General features: G+C 37.3%; 1 protein-coding gene and 1 non-coding gene across 2 annotated transcripts in view; one reads left to right on the top strand and one right to left on the bottom strand.

The window, feature by feature from the left end:
- LOC139745158 (exosome complex exonuclease RRP44-like) overlaps nucleotides 1-18292 on the top strand; it is a 219209-nt gene that overhangs the window by 82665 nt on the left and 118252 nt on the right. The gene's annotated exons all lie outside the window — the stretch shown is intronic.
- Trnas-gga (transfer RNA serine (anticodon GGA)) lies at nucleotides 1246-1318 on the bottom strand. Its single transcript has one exon. It is a non-coding gene; the product is annotated as a tRNA-Ser (tRNA).

The raw sequence follows: 18292 nt of genomic DNA, 5'->3' as shown, positions 1-18292 counted from the left end.
AATGCGTTTTAAACATGGAAAAGTAAATAAACGCAGCTTAGGGGTGTGTTCGAGCGCTCTCCTAAAGCAAACTGTACCATTCCATTCCCATGCCAGAGGAGCGCTTGAACGCTCCTGAAGTATATCATACCGTACCTTACTGAGCCAAAAGTGGAACACTTTCCAATGTGCTCCAAAAGGTTAACAAAAGCGTACCAAAAGTTCTCGTATGAAGAATGTGCGTAAACATTTGTTTGGGACAGCTGTAAGTACTGTAAAGCGAGAAATGTTCGCGTGCATTTTAATTTCGCGAATTTAGCGAGCGTGAAGATTCGCGAAATTAAAATGCACGCGAAAGTTCTTTTGTACACTATATTCATTGAATGCCAGTGGCAGTTCGCGAAAATTTCATGCCGCAAAAAAGGCCATCGGCTCCAATTCGCGAAAAATTCATGCCGCGAATATATCATGTTTTACAGTAGTTCAAGCACACCAGGTAAGTGACCCTTTTGCTACAAATTGCATGACCCCCTCTGAAAATAAGTCAAGAGGTGCGCTTTCTTGAGTGCGCTCGAACGCTCCAAATCTGGCACAGTTCAGTATGATATGCGTTGATTCAGTTCACTTTGGTTCACTTTAGAGCACTCAAATGCACCGTAGGTACGTACATGGTAGCATCCTTCAATTTCTTGGGGGGGGGGGGGGGGGTTAGCCATGAACCTGCCTCCCAAGGAAAATTTTTTCCTCGTGATGACATCCAGATTGTTACTGCCTTTCTCCTTAAAATTTGATGCAGCCACTCTCTCCCCATGATCACAAGGAGATTGGGAGGTTGTCAGAGACTGCAGGAATGATAGCGAATATATTAATAGCCCAGACGATGCTTGCATCAATTTGATATGGGAGCCAGCTGTGTGAGGCCAGGCATGTAGAAAAAATCAATTAAGGAAGAGGTGAGACACCAGCGAGCGAGAGGGAGAGAGTGCACTGTTTGTGTATTTCCCATGATTTCCATGTTTTGTTTTGTTTTCAAATGTTATATGAAGGTAGATTATGGCAGTTTGCAAACTTCTCTGGCGTGTAGCAAATCTTATCTTTTGATGTCATACTGAAATCATAAGATGATGGGTTGTGGATCTGCTACCTATAAATGATAAGAATGGATAATGGTTGCAACTGATCGACATATTGCCCTACATTGACGTAAATAAGCACAGAATTTATCAGTGTTTTAGTAGTAGCCATGATAAAAAATCATGGGCGTACATACTCAAGCAGGATTTGAACCTACGACCTCCTGATCTCCAGACAGGTGTCATCTCCACTAGACCACTGAGCTACCGCCTGACAGCAAGTGTTGGTTTTTTTGTTTTTTTGTTTGTTTGTTTGTTTGTTTTTTATCATGGCTACTACTAAAACACTGATCAATTCAGTGCTTATTTACGTTGATGTAGGGCAATATGTCAATCAGTTGCAATGAAAACATCTCAACGGAAGAATTTCCTGAATTTGAATGGATAATGGTACCGATAAATTTGATTCAACACTCAAGGCATCTTGTCCATTTCCTATGAGTGAAGCTGATGTACATCAAATGTGATGTGTGTTCAACTTGCACAATAATTTCAAGCTGCAGTGAACCAAACTCTTTCCAAGACAGTAATATCTTGTCTGTTGCAAATAAGGGGGTGTGTAATGACTTGGTCGCTGAACAGTATTCAAAGATGAACAGTCCTGTTAAAGTGATGGTTTGTATTTCTTCACCTATGGGGTTTGTGGGGTGTTATTTCTGTTTGATTCTTGGGACTTTCTGCTGAAACTGATATTCCAAAGCTGTGTACATATAATTGAAGTGCATACTGTATGATGTGTACTGGTGATCAGAATATCAGCTTCCATTGACCAAGAGTGTGATGATCACCTCTGATGTCCTCAGAAAGGAAAACTCTGTGATGTACTGCTGTCCGTTCAGGAGGTTCTTTCAAATATGCATGATGTCTTAGGCAGGGTGTGGCTGCTAAAACATTTGGTAAATCACCATTTCATTCTTTGTGTATCAGTATGCATGTCTGTTTATGTGTTAATGTGTCTGTTTGGCATATATCTGCGTGGTGCATCTGTGCAAAAGTTTGTGTCTATAAATTATGTTGGTCTGTGTGCTGTGTAGATGATACTGGAAAGAGTCTCTGTTTGTATTTGTATGCTGTGTATGTCTGTCTGTTTGTTTGTATGTCTATGAATAATTCTTTTTTTATTTACTCATCGAGCTCTTTTCTTTCTCTGAAGCACCCCTTCATTCTTTTCTGTCTCCATTTCTTATTCAAGCATTGTAAAATGCAAAGTTTATGTTTTGCAGAAGAAGATGTTTGAAAATCTTGAGGCTGGATGATGAGTTGTGGGTGTTTACTCACCAGTGACTGATAGCTTTTCTCAGAAGAAAGGTGTGCCACTGCTCATTCAAGCACCCATGGCATGTCCGATGGCATCACCTTGGAAACGGTTGTCATGACGTTGGTATGACAGGCATCTAGTCGATCTAGACACCATCACACCCAAGGTGACAGCTGGATGATTGTATGAATATGTGATGCTCCCTTGCTAGTAATCTTGCTTCCAGACTGCTGCTTCTTAAATTTTATAGCAAATGGCAGTTTACTTTTTGCCTCATTTTTTTTTCAACCATCTAACCATTCAATGCACTCCTATGTGGCTATTATGTGTTACTTGTAATCATGCATTAAAAAATCCCCCTCAAAATGGTACTCATTTGAACCAAGAATGTTTGCACAAAATGATAATTATATTGTAATTTTACACAATGATCAAATTTACTTTAAAAAAAATCAAGTTGAACGAGACATGAAAACTCGTCACATTGAGGACGAGTTAGGTGATACGCTTGTGGTCATCAGATGACGGTCATCTGTGATCGACAAGAAAAGAATGTGATATAGGCACCTTGAAGTTATATTGAGCGTGCATGCGAAACCGTTTCTGTAACCACTCGGCCACGGGTCATCCACGGAAATGGTAAGACAAAAAAAACAACAATGTATAGATGTAACAGGGGGAAAGTCAATGCCCACTTAACTAACGTGGCCGTGTGAACATCTATTGGATTGCTAGACGGAAAAGCGGCCTTATAACGACTGAGGTCGCTATGCCATTTCTGGCAACTTGGGAAAAATACGTCCCGCAGACATCAAACCTATAATCGGCTGGTTTTGATACCTTGCCTTTAATCACAATTTTCAGTGTAATGACGTCATCAAATTACAAAACAATGACATCGTCTTGAAAGACAATTGTTCAAAGTACAACACCTCAGTCGTCGTCATTACATACTATGATCGGTTTGACAAAGTCAACCTGGAAAATTTTGCTGCAGTCGAAGCAATGTGGTCTCCAACACACAAAAAAGAGGGATATGGCGTGTGTGTGTGTCTGTGTGTGTGTATAGGTGCGTTTATATACGAACGTGATGTCTACATGGACGAATATGTAATACAAAATTGAAGAAAAAAAAGTAAAATAGCTAAATATTTTGTTTCGTGATCTTGTGGGGTTCGAACCCGCAACCTTACGTCTCTGAGACGTCACGTCTCTGAGACGTCGCCTTTAGCCACTCGGCCATACGTCTCGACGAGAAAATATGGGGAACGTAAACTTATGTATGTGAAAGATACATGAGGAATCGTTTTGTCCACATTCCATTTTAATTTTCAGTTTTAAACTGCAAAATTGTCAATCTGATGAGGAGATTTCAAAGAATAAAATGCATGATTACTGCAGCTTATTGTCTCAGCTACAACATACTTAAGTTTCAGAGGAAATGAAGCAAAATCAGCTGAGATAGAGGTGCTTAAACGTTGTCAAGTCAATGCATGGTTTAAAAAAAAATCACCTCCCATAGACATAACACGTAAACTTGTCCGATTTTGTGTCTTTACTTTTATCACAATTTAAAGTATGATGACGTCATCAAAGTAGAAAACATCGATATGGATTTGAAAGACAGTTGCTTAATGTATAATATATTAATCGTACGTTGTCAGTTTGCTATTGACATGACGATCAATCACACGGAAATGAGGCAGCTATTAGTACCTGTATGAAATTATTATAGGCATGGTTATCAAATTCCCTTAAAATTTCCTTATTATTGCTTTATTTTTACACACAGTTAAGCTATCTCTTTAAACTCGTCACAGTTTAATGAGAATCATAAACATCATACATTAGTACCATATTCAGTTCCATAGCTGATCGCGTTTGCTAATTAATTAAGATTTATTGTCTAGAATGTGCCATATGGCCAACCTGTATACACACGTGGACACACAAACACAATGCTAAATGTATGTATCAAACCTCTGTAACACAACTTTGAACTAACTGTAGAAAGTATCGCTGCACTTATCATACATACTTTTTATCATTATCTGAAACTCCACAAAAACCACTAATTGACAAATAATCATCAATACAGAAGACTGACTTAAAGGAACAATTCAAATACCTTTTTTTTACAATGTATAGCTTCTTACATGTATAAAATCAGCACAAAGTAACCACGACTACATTGTGTTACTGAATTGATATGAACAAATTTCATTTTGTTACAATATACCATGATCAGCTTGAAAAGCCCAGCCTGCAATATTTTGCAGCAGTCGAAGCAATGCAGTCTCCAACGATAAACAAAGGGATACTGTGTGAGTGTGTGCGTATAGGTGTGTTTACATGCGAACGTGACTTCTACATGGACGAAGGTGTAGTACTCCATTGAAGAAAAAAAGTAAAAAAAAATTATTATTTTCTTTCGTGCTCTTGTGAGGTTCGAACCCGTACGTGTGCAACCTCACGTTTCTGTGACGACACCTCTAACCACTCGACCATACGTCTCGACGAGAAAATTAGAGGAACGTAAACTTATGTACGTGAAAGATGAATCAGGAATCGTTTCGTCCGCATTCCATTCTCATTTTCAGTTTTAAATTGCAAAATTGTCAACCAGATGAGGAGATTTCAAAGAGTAAAATGCACGATTACTGCAGCTTATTGTCACAGCTACAACATACTTAATTTTCAGAGGAAATGAAGCAAAATCATCTGAGATAAAGGTGCTTAAACGTTGTCAAGTCAATGTATGGTTTTTAAAAAAATCACCTCCCATAGACATAACACGTAAACTTGTCCGATTTTGCGTCTTTACCTTTAATCACAATTTAAAGTATGATGACGTCATCAAATTTCAAAACCATGACATGGACTTGAAAGGCAAATGTTCAAAGTAAAACATATCTGAATTTGGGGTGATATTAAGCTTAAACAATAGAGATACGAGTAAATGAATGTCAGAAAGAGTACCTCAAAAAAATTAATTCCACTTTTTTGATTTCAGATGATGATATGATGACGTCATGAGTTTTCCTGGCAATATTGGTACTTGAAACGTTATTTCCAATTCATATCCTTTTGTAATATGCAATAGAAATATAGGGTCAATGGACGATTTAAAGAGCTATGGCGACATAAACAAAAACATGTTTTTTCACTATATTTGCAGAAAGACGCGCGCGCGGAATTTCAACTTTGACGCCAGTGCATTCCTTTGTTATAGGTCAAAATCGATCGGAAATCAATGGATATTGTTACTCAAAGTATCAAAAATCCAAATCAGTCAAAAAAATTGCATTTTCATGTTAGTTACGCCCTCTGCGCGCGAAATTGCGCGGACGGACGCGCACGCGAGAAAATGTTTGAAACGCTTAAAATTGTCTGAAACTTCGAGATTTCCCATTGGGAAGTCGTTTTGAGCCTTTTAAAATTTTGACGCGCGCAAACGCGCGCGTAATGATGACCTGGGTAACTAGCGTTAAAATGTAAGATAGAGCGTGACCTGAACTTTATGTCCACCGAAAATGATACAGAAATGATATCTAGTTATGAAGTTATGATCGATCATGTGACAAGGTCTGAAAATCACAAAATGGCGCCTATATGACGTCATAGATATGTTACTGTCATGAAAACCTTATTGTGGCTAGATATTGTTATGAGACATGTTGACTGAAAATGTCATGTTATTCCGTAATGTCATTGTTGAGATATTGACGACACAAAATGTGGCAGAAAGAAAGAAGAATAAAAAAAAAGAGAAATTTTGGCAATCACAATAGGTGATACGCTGATAGCGTATCACCTAATGAATTGATCAAAAATCTTAATAGCCCAGTATCAATGATTAGCTGTTAGTTTAGCCCCGTGTAGATTGTCGATACACTCAATAGTTAGCAATCTTAAAGATTAGTCATTGATTAGAACCACATGACATCTTACGGTTTTTCAAAGCTCTATCCAGGAGCACTGTAGCTTTGTTTTGACACAATAATCGACAAACTCAAAAGTTAGCTGGACCTGTCCTTTAGCCCCTTGTTCAGGCACAAACCAGTTTATACCAAAACTTGATAAAGAAATGACGTCTAAATGATATCGTATAGCTGACGGTCCTTTCAGATGCATAATATCGACCGTTCTAGAAAATGTGGTAGAGATGTGCAGTTTCCCACTGCACATGTTGTTCTGGTTATGACGTCGCCGCTAGCCCCTGCCTGGCCTTCACCTGGTCATGGAGTGCACATTTAACGTAGACTTCTTTGTTGCGATGGGTTCCTGCGAACATGCATTGGGTGCAGTCGCTACCCCACACATCCAACAAGGGGTTTATTTCTAAAGTGCTCCAAGTATTGCCTCACTCTTTTGAACTTGATGAAGAGTTGGACATTTTTGTTGATTTGACCGGTACTGTTTGCACAAATGTCACAATTATTTATACTTTGTACTTACTAAACGTGTACTGGCATCGCAAATTCACAATGTTAAAAGCAATGCATGTGCATCAAGAGCATATTCATAGATTGTAAACAGCTGGCAGGTCAAGGAGCAGAAGCGGAAGTGAGAGGTAGGGTCACCTTATGTGCGTGTTCATATTAAGCCCGCCCAGGGGGGCATTTCATGAAGCATTTTTGTCAGACAACTTGTCGGACAAATTTGCTCTCAACCAATCAGATGCAAGGATTTCAGTAGCTTTTAACATTTTGTCAGACGAAATATCTGACAAAACGCTTCATGAAATGCCCCCCAGTTGTACCATTTTATGGTCACCATACATTCAGACGCACACTGAATGGTGATTCGTTATCGAGTTCTAGTGCAAAACGATGCTCTGACCATCATTTTGTTATATGTTTTGTTAGTCAGCATTCAGACATTTAAATTTATCATGTAGCTATACCATTTTGGTATATGACATAAATCACATGCTTAATGCATTATGTTTACATTTAAATAGAAATGTGACCATGACAAGATATATTTAGGCCTACAGTTCATATATAATGTGTGTATTACTTTCGTTTCCACTTCTCAAGGTGTGTTTGTGTAATACGATGTCATGTCTCCAAATGATTATTTTGATGCTAGCAGCATTGGTATCACCATTTTAGACCGCACACATCACTTCTCCCAGTGTTATGTAAAGGATGAAACAATGGTTTGAATGGTTTAACACAGACAGTAGTGGAACACTTGTCATTGTGATTTGTGATGATAACATCAGGATGAGAAGTGTCCTTGGTGGAAAATGGCCTCTTCAATCCTCTGGAGAGCAAATTAAAAAGCCTTGGAATTTGGCTTTCAGTATCACTTCATCTCCTGTGTGCAGTGCAAATAGCACAAGTTCCATATTAGTTTGTGCTTTTTGCATACTGTAAAACATGATATTTTCGCTGCATGAAATTTTCGTGAATTGGAGCCGACAGCCTTTTTTGTGGCATGAAATTTTCGCAAGTTGCCTCTAACATTCAATGCATATAGTGTAGACAAGAACTTTCGTGTGCATTTTAATTTCGGGAATCTTGGCTCTCTCGAAATTAAAATTCCTTGACATTCCTTGTTTTACAGTATATACTTCAATGAAAATTTGCATATCAGAAATTATTGTTTTTTTCTGTACTCAAAGCAATACTCATTGCATTTTTTTTGATAGACATACGTTGCACCTTAAAAGAAAAGAGAGTTTGTCCAATTGTGTTTCTAATCCTCCCCCCCCCCCCATTTTACCTTGCTTTAAAATGTGCATTGTAATAACTTGTTGTGCAGATGCAGGTTATGTCACTAAATACAATTGTATGAATGTTAACAGCAAACTGAATGATTCCCTCTCCCCCATTTCCTGATTTCTACACAGCATGATCATTTTGCTATAAAATACTCTTACTCTAGTGCTGACAAAGCATGGTACAGCGTGTTTGCTGTAAGACTACCATGTGCTAAATTCATGCTGCAGTCTGGTAATCACCAGCCAGACTCAAAACCATCCCAGAAATTCAGACAATGTGGATAGAATTAACGATTGAGTGAGTCAGGAAGTATACCAGCCATTTATTCTGAGGGGCTGAGGGGGAAGGGGAAGCACATTGCATACCAGAGGCCTCTCCCAGAATTAAAGATGGCATGGATCACATATTGTTGCCAAATTCTATTGGCTAATACCTATCAACTCCCAAATTATCACGCATCAGATACTAATGTGTACATTGCAATCAAAGTCTTGTAAAGGTGATGTTTTTCGACATCACTGAATAATACTGATACACGACTTCATATCTATTCCTGACACATATTTTTGTTGGGAGAATGAAGAATCGATTGTGAAATAGAGTGAATTATTAATTTTGTTTGTGTGTTTGAGATGTTTACTCTTGCACCTATAAATCCATAGCCGAATGTTATTGTCATCCATCAAAGTAATTCTTACAAGTGTAGGATATGTAGCTAGTAAAGAACTCTTCCCTCACCCTATCCTTCCAAAATTCCCTACCTCTCCACATCCACTCCTGTCCCACCCCTTTTCTCATTTCTTATGACTGCACTGGACCCTGTTATTTCTTGTCCATTTTTGCAGTGATGACTGAAGTATAGGTCATTTGGAGAGTTGTGAGAGGATACCATCTATCTGGAAATGATTGTGACCTCTATCATTGTGTCATGAAGTGTGTCCATTTTAAATAAAACTAACTGCACAATACTGTTCTTTGTGCAATCAAGTGAAGCATGTCTACCCAGTAGTTGCTTCCTTCTCTGTTTGTGTGATTAGTTCCCTGCTGCCTAATGACATGGGGAAGAGGAAGTGAATGCATTACTTGGGGTCATTTTATAGTCACTCTGTCAAGTGCTGTTATCAGCCTATTATGCCCCGACTCCTACACAAGGGAAAGAATGCTTCCTTATCCAGGTTCACCTTTATTTTTTTCTTCTTCCTCTTCTTCTTTTTCTTCTTTGAAACCAACCTCCTGTGGCTGTAGCAGGACAGATCAGTTATGGGAAATCAAGTCCCCTATTCTACATCATTCAGCCTTTGAGAGCTGCAGAGTTTTGGGAAAACACACAAGAAGAACATATTGTAAAACTAGAAATGTTTGCATGCATTTTGATTTTGCATATTTTGCAAGAGCCAAGATTCATGAAATTAAAGTACACACAAAAGTTCTTGTCTACACTGAGAAAATGCATTGGATGCTAGGAGCAACTTCAAAAATATTATATGTTACAAAAAAGACCTTTGGCTCCAATTCGCAAAAATTTCATGCTGCCAACATTTCTTGCTTTACAGTGTATTGAAAAATTATACTTGTCTTTCACAAGGATGCGCTCTGGAGACATACAATTGGAAGGTCATTCTCATTTTCATATGCATGATTCCAACTGTCTGATGGCCAGTGTGCACATTAGATTTAATAACAATCAGTCACCAGAATTGCTTGTTGTGGCATCCAAAGTGCTGTACATTATACAGGTCCCATATTATAGGTCTTCCATTAGCAAAGACTTCATATATTGTGGGTCTATGCAGATGGACTTAAGATGTGCAAAACAAAGTATATGGTAATGCAACATTAAAAAAAGAAGAAGAAAAGACCTGTCAGGACATGAAGTGACTGAATTGTATTTGCCCAAGATTAAAGGACAAGTTCACCTTCGTAAACATAAGGATTGAGAGAATGTAGCAATATTAGTAGAACACATCATTGAAAGTTTGAGGAAAATCAGACAATCCGTTCAAAAGTTATGAATTTTTGAAGTTTTTGTGCAGTACCCGCTGGATGAGAAGACTACTGCAGTGTATGAATAACTTAGATGTCACATGCGTACAACAATATAAGGAAAATATAAAGAGAATTTCACAAAATTCCATCTTTCGAAAAAAGTACACATTCCCCTGACTCGTTACCGACAAATGTTATGGGTAATATTATTCCCCCTGCCTTTAGAAAGAGGCAAGTCAAGTGCTCTTTTATTATGCGAAAAAAGTGAAAATATGTTGAATTTTCTTTTACATTTTCTTTATACTGTTGTACGCATATGACTCACAAGCAGTAGTAGTCTCCTCATCCAGCGGTTCCAACACAAAAATTTAAAAAATTCCTAACTTTTGCATCGATTGTCCAATTTTCCTCAAACTTTCACTGATGTGTTCTACTAATATTGTTGCATTTTCTCAATCCTTATGTTTATGAAGGTGAACTTGTCCTTTAAGTGTAAATATACAAATGTAATCATCTTGTGGGTGCAACTATGGTCATTGTGCCTATCCTCTTTGTCCCTCTTATTTCCCCATCCATAAAGTGAATGCTAATTTTCCAAAGCACTTCCTTTATCAAACACAGCATCATTTTATAGGGGATCAAATGAGGTCAGATTATCAAGAAAATATGAAAAAAAACCCACACTGATTTAACAAGGGAATGGCTGAAACCCATCGGGGTTAACAGGGTATGATGGACGTGGTGATACTGTGGCAATAGCTGTGGGTTGTCTCTAGGCTTGTTTTAAGTCCATGAGAAATATGTCTCAGCCACGTACACTATATTAGAGTGAATGGCCCTGCCTAAAATCTAAATGTAAATGTAATGAATGATATGCATGTTCTGCTGTTGTTACTACCAGTTATTGGACAATGTACTCCTATATGCCTACATTTCTTCTTCATGTCTCATACAATTAGTACTGATAGTAAACACACTGGGTTCCAGTGAGAAATATCTACCTGTACAGGCAACCTACTAATATTTCTTCAAAGTCTGTACATGAGCCTAAAATTAGGCACATGAACACTTGAGCACATAAACATTGTCTACTAGTCCGAATGTGGAACAAAATCTCAGTATCCAGTGTTTAACCAACTCAGAAGTTTTTTGGTTGTTGTTGTTGTTGTTGTTTTCTTATCACTTCAATGTCCTTCTATTACCAGAAGTTTATGTGTTCTAGAGTGTGGTCAAATGTGTGTCTGTTTGTATCTTGTTGATAGTGGAACCAGCAGTGCTGAAATTCAGGATTAAGGAATTTCTTCCTTTCTATGGAAGCAAATATGATTGGCTCCTCTTCGGCTGCCAAGATATTAGCATTAAGTTCTAGCCCCTCCCATAACTCCTCCCACAGCCTTGTGTTCATGCAAAATACTCAGAGGAACCCGCCCCGTATTAGTAGTCTTGAAATCCAGGCAATTACTTTGTTATGTCAATGGTACAACACAGCACTTTATATACATATTATTCATTACACCAGACTCAGCCTTCCTCTCACAACAGAGATTCTGTCTGTTAGAGCTGCACAGTAATTTCATAGATCTAGACAGCAAAAATGTAAATGTAGTTGGTGTGTTTCAAGTTACCATGAAGTACAATATTCATTTTGGATTGTTTGTTCTTTCACCATATTGGTAAAAATGACTTACTCTGTGTAAGTACTTCTTATTATCTGAAATGTGTAATCTTTCAAGCCATTAACCAGTATTCTAGCATCTCTTGAAGAAAATATGTAATTTTGGAGGCTTTGAGGTAATAAGACTCCAAACCAACACTGATCTTATTGCCTTGAGCATAAGTTGCAGAAAATGGATAGTCCTGTGATAAAGTTTGGTTTACGGTAATTGGCCTATTTTCATTGGAACATATTGCAACATTTGAAATTGAAACATTTTAACTTTCCATTCACATTGCATTGAAAAAAAAATCTTGAGGTCAATATATATTGTGATTTTTTCTTGTTATCTTTCTGCACTAAAAACAATAGGTTACTTGGCAGAGCGCGGAAAATTACTCATACAAAAATATCCTATTTTGCAGTTATTAAATGCACCATCTCTTTTATGTAAATATCTCAATCAAAATCATAATGTAGGCGGCCTGTTCATTTTGGTAAGCTCATCTAAAAACTTTAGCGCCCACAAGTTTTACGCAGTGTCGACCTGTACCCACTCAAGGAAGCAGTAAATTTCACATGATTAGGTAACTTTGATCATGTTTATGATACATGGATAATTTGAAATAATAATGTTTAATTTGACCAAAATACACATTTTCACATCATGAAAACCCCACCCTTAGCTGCACATACCGTACAAGTCCCCCCCCCCCCCCCCAAAAAGAAAAAAAAGAAGAAAGATTGCAACCAAATTGCGTTTGTTTACAAGCAGAGCGCCACTACGACAAAATATTGAAAGGTTTGAATAAAAAGCGCGGCCAAGCCCGGCATTGTAAACGGACAAAATTGCGGGGCTCGGCCCTGCAATTGAGGCTGGGCTCGGCCGCGGCTCGGCCCAGCCCCGCACTGTAAACAGGGTCTATAAGTCATTGCCCACATCTTACAGAAAACCCCATTCGATTTGCTTCAGTGGTCAAAGAGAAATGAGGAGTTTGTAGAGGATGTCAGAAATCTCTTCCCTCCAAGTTCTGTCTTTTGTATTCACACACAAGAGTGTCAAAGTGCTAAACTTGGAAGAACAGGGAATAATTTTTCAACTCAAATTTGATTAGCAATTTCAGCTGATGGACAGTATTTCAAATGATATCCTGTACACTTCTATGGAAGAAAACTGCTACACAAGAGATAGTTTGTGTAGCAGTGGTGTAAAAATGCATAGCAAATTGCGATGCGATACCAGGAAAATTATTCCCTGAAGAATCAGACTCATGACATGCCTTACAACAATCCACATTTCTCTGTGACCGCTTAAGCAAATTGAATGAGGTTTTCTGCAAAATAGAACTAAGATGTTATATTTTAAGACTCTGAAGTAGCATTTAGACAGTTTAATCATATTTGGTATTACCAATGCAAAAATCTGATTGTAATTTTTTTGGGGGGACATACTGTACATTCATGCAGACAGGTGGTCATGGTACTCCAGGGGTTAACATCTGATTCATAGTGCCATAGTACCACCACAAGAACATTTACAATGATACCACCAAAATTAACTAGATTTCAAAAGTTAGAATTCTCAATTCTCCATGGAAAATGAATTGAATGTGAATTTGAGTTGTGCTTGTTTTGTCGCCAAATGCCAAGTTCATGCAAACATTGGACAAATATAAAAGTGTGAACAGTGCAAAATATTACCTTTAAAATACCACCAGACACAATTTCCAGGCACAAATCAGAGTTTCCTGCCATATTGTAGTAGGAAAATGTTGCAAGAACCCTGGACTGAAATTGTTTTCTTTATTGCTCAATATACACAAGCAAGCACATCCTTGCCAAAAAGACCGGATGTTTGTTGAACTGAAATTTTTTTTTTCTGTGTGTGGCAAGCAGCAAAAAATAAAGAAGCAAGAACAAAACAAAACAAAACAAAAAACACTCCAAAAAAAAAAAAAAAGAACTGAAGGGAAGGGATGCCTGATATGATATACAAGTATCATCTCCATGCTCTTTTTACATAATATCCAATAGAATTATCCCATTGTCATTTCCTGTCTCCGGCATCCTTCAAAATTATTCAAGCCACCCACTGAGCAGCCACTGCACAAAGGAAGAGACCAAGCCACTATTGAGAAAAGAGGTGAGAGTCTATTGGGTAATAATATCTTATCTACCTGGACCAGAAGTGACTCTACTTCCTGGCTGTGGGCTTGCCTAGTTTCTTCCGGAGGACCAATCGTTCTACCAGTGAAATGGAAGTGGAAAAGGGAAAGAAGGCACTTTGCTCACAGATGTGGCTAAAATCCATTGTGCAGAGTTTTGCTATGCATTGAAAAGATGGGACACAGATATCTATACTGAACTAAAAGCACTGAACAAATAATGAGTAACTCAGCAGTTACAGGGAAAGTGATTGGTCCACTACAATGATTGGGGACCACTTTGAATTCTGTTTTGTAGCCAGTTAAGTTGCTCTGATCTTGGTAAGATGTCCTGCTGTTGATGGTTTGATGTAAAATCTCAAGACACTCTAGCTACTGTAAAAGACAATATTTTCGCGGCATAAAATTTTCGATAATTGGAGCCAACGGTCATTTTTGCAGCGTGAAATTTTCGCGAGTTGCCTCTAACATTTAATGCATATAGTGTAGACAAGAACTTTCACATGCATTTTAATTTTACAAATCTTGGCTCTCGCAAAATTTGCAAAATTAAAATGCACGCGAACATTCCTCATTTTACAGTACCTTATCCAACACTTGTTTCAGACAGGTGCTCATACAGTAGATGAATTGGCTTGTTACACCTTAAATTATTGTCAAATAGCACTCAGCTTACTGTCTCTTTAGGGTTGAACATAAATTTGATAGATTGAAGAAGCTCACATTAAAATGACTGGACGACACCTTGATACAGAAAGAAATTTTGAGGATTACTAATTAAAATGTATTGGTCATGTCCAGTAATGATATTACTTGGCAGGAATGACAGATATTTATAGTCAATTATATGCATATAATGACTATAATGATGAAAGGTCAAAGGTAAACGATGATTTCAGAAATGCTTAAAAATCATATCATTTGGAAAGAAGGATGGAAAAACTGGACAGTCATATCCATAATGATAATAATGTGAAGGTCAACTCTCATCGTACTTTAGCCATGAATATCATTTTCCAGTGTTAACTTCAGCTCCAGGAATTTCTAATGGTAACAATAATTTGAAGGCAGGATAGAAATGAATCATTGTTTAACTGCATGACATGACAGGGATGAGGGGTCAGAGGTCATTGAAATTCAGCAAATAACTTCTGCTCAGAAAGTCCAGTGTCAGCATGGATTGGTTGGTGTGCAGGAAAAGAAATAAAGTTGGAAATATTTCCCTTGTTCAAAGAAGATTGAGTGTCAGTCCGTAAGGTCAGTGGCCAAGATCGGTGAACATTATCAAAGTATTTATGAAGGGTTATGTTCTTATAGAAGAATATATAGATCATGTGATATGGAAGAGACATTTTCAGCCATTGGACTGTGCACAGTAGGTGTGTTACTGCTTTAATTCTTTTTGAGCTATGAAAATATCTATTTGATTAACAAGATTTGTATACAGGTAATTGGAAACTTTAGATGTGATGATACATGTGTCACTATATTTATTTAATTTATTTGCATGATGATAACATATCACTGTTTTGAGAAAACATGGAAAAATGACCAAGTTTTATATACTATGCCCAATTTTAATGACATCCATGACAGTCTGTTTTATTGTATGATTATGGAAAGGCATATTCCTGAATATTCATGCAGTGTTGTAGGGATGGTACAGTTTTGGTTGAGATCGAGCTTCAAGTTTCCAACGATTTTTGATGGTGATTTTATGAGCTAAGGAGAAACCTGTTATGAAATATGGAAGAACATATAATTTTAAGAGGAATTCAAAGTTGATTTGATGAAAATTTGTTTTGAAGTCGCTGGGATATCCAAAACAAAGCAATCCTAATAAAAGATGGGACCAATCTTTGTTAGGATCACTTTGTTTTACATTTTTTATGAATATCTCAGCCACTTCAAAAACAATTTTCATCAAATAAACTTTGAACTCCTCTTAGAATTGTATGTTTTTTACCATTTCATAAAGAATGGTTTCTAAGTATTTCACAAAGAGTTAAAAGCTGAATCCTCACCTCAACCATTACTATACCATCCATTTATGAGACCATAGTCAACCCAAAAGTCAGTTGGGAAACAAATTATTTTTATGATGTTGTATACAACCTTCCTGCTTCCTCTTCATATCTGAGGTTTAGTTTCAGGAAGTCAAATTTATGTAATGCATTCTCTTTTAATTTATCATACGTTGAAAGTATCATTTATCATATTCCATGGCAGAGAGTACAGCATTTCCTTTGACATTTGTGTCTGCCCCATATATTTTCTTATCAAAAATGAAATTATGAGAGTGAGACTCTTACCATATGTACAGACCCACCTACTAGAAATTAGGATCTTGTGCAGTCCCTTCATTACCTCCTCCAAGGAGGTTATTTTATTGCTGGCATCAATTTGTCTGTCTGTTTGTCTGTTTGTCTGAAATCGACAGGAAAAGTTGACAATGGCACAAGGAACAGATGATTAAAGTTTGGTAGTGATCTAGATGATTATCTGCATCCAGGATTTATTAAAAAATTTTTTTTTAAGGATTCTGTACCATTGGCAAATAGGGCCAACGAACCAGGGAATTTAAGCTGTGCTTATTTGAGGCGCACATACTCGCACTGAGCATGCGCTCAAGATGAATTTTTCCACTGGAATGTTAGTACTTTGTGATTTGTCAGGTGTTTATCTCGAATCGAATGATAATCACGGTTGTGTTTCTGCAAGTTAGGCAGTGGACAACATGATTTGACAAGCGATGATGATGATAATTACGTATTTATGCCGGTGTTAGTATTTAAAAAAAAACAATCCTGCTTAACAGACATTTAATACTTGCTTTCAATTTCCTTCTTTTCCCTCCCATGACTGATGAAAAAAAAAGTTCTTATAGTGCACCAAATAAGAAGCACAGCATGAGCAACCAATATGTCTATATGTCTTCAGGATGTTCACGATGAAGAATGAGAAAAGCACTAGCAACACTAGATAGTGGACATTTCCAGGACATTGGACATTACATGCTAGGCAAAAGACTGTAATTGCTGCTGGTTTAATTAGAGAGAATAATTAAATTCGATGAGCACTGGAACAAACCATGATGAAGAGGGAACTTAAAACTGCACAAATGACACACCTTGGGGGCATTTCATGAAGCATTTTGTCCGACAACTTGTCGGACAAAATTTGCTTTCAGCCAATCAGAAGCAAGGATTTCAGTAGCTTTTAACAGTTTGTCAGACGAAATATCTGACAAATTGCTTCATGAAATGTCCCCCTGATGATAACTAGGTATTTTAGGAACAGTTAGCTGTATGGATATTGCCAGCTGGGGGCAGTGGAAAGATCTTGATGTGATGGTGAACTTTAAGCTCTCAGTCTTTTGATATATTTAGAGATTATGACAGATGGAATAAGGAAGTTAATTTGTGAAAAAAACAGAGAAATCATAATTTGTGCGCACATAGGACAAAAATGTGAAAAATCAAAGGATTTCTTGATTCGTCATGCACCATTATCTAAAAATGATTAGGTTTCCGACAACATCCTGTCCATGGGACATTTGAGCTTGCAACAACAAACACTGAAAGGAAGCTGGTCATTGTGGAAAGTTGTAAAATGTCTAGATTCTTTCACCTTTTACCAGCATGTCACATATTCCATTTGTTTACTTCAAAATCGACACCATATACATGTATGCTTGTATGATGATTTAGTTCCGTGAGACAACAGCAAATTCTCTTGCTTTGAACGAACTTGTTGGGAAATTCAGATTACAAGAAATGGCAAATTATTCGTGGAAGGTTATATAAAAGCTTTGACGCGTGTGTTGGCAACAGGTCATCTTGATAAGCATAAAATATTCCTCTGAAGATCAAAGCCCTTACACCTGAACAATTTTTAGAGTCTGCATATAGAACAATCAAACAACAAGAAAAATCAGAAGAAGATATTTACTGTGAATTAATATTGTAGGAAGTAAATATGTTTATAAGAGCTTTTCAGCTTGACCATATCAATTTCCAGATATCTGTCATCGTGACGGTTTATAAGTGAGATATTGAAAAATATCTTGAGGAAATCTTGAATAAGCCATGCATGTAATGGGACCGCGACTCCTACAAAATGTAATTCCATAATTCCATATCTATAGTTATTTTCATGAGAAAACATTTTTTTTTTCATTTGTTATGAGTTTGCACGGTAGCATCGACATCTCATTTCCAATCTGAGATTAAGAAATTCTCACTCCCTTACACACACATTTTTTTTTTTTTTTTTGCATGAGGTTCACATGGAAGGGTGTTGACCTTAAATAGATCATAGCTTTATGCAAATCAAAATTTATAATGTGGTATGAATTTGTCCCATGGAATCAACATCCTCTTACG

This window comes from Diadema antillarum, unplaced genomic scaffold, assembly GCF_040938485.1.
Source record: "Diadema antillarum isolate AM-2024a unplaced genomic scaffold, OU_Dant_1.0 seq00001237_RagTag, whole genome shotgun sequence".
Lineage (NCBI taxonomy): Eukaryota > Metazoa > Echinodermata > Echinoidea > Diadematoida > Diadematidae > Diadema > Diadema antillarum.
This window is presented reverse-complemented; position numbering and strand designations above follow the sequence as displayed.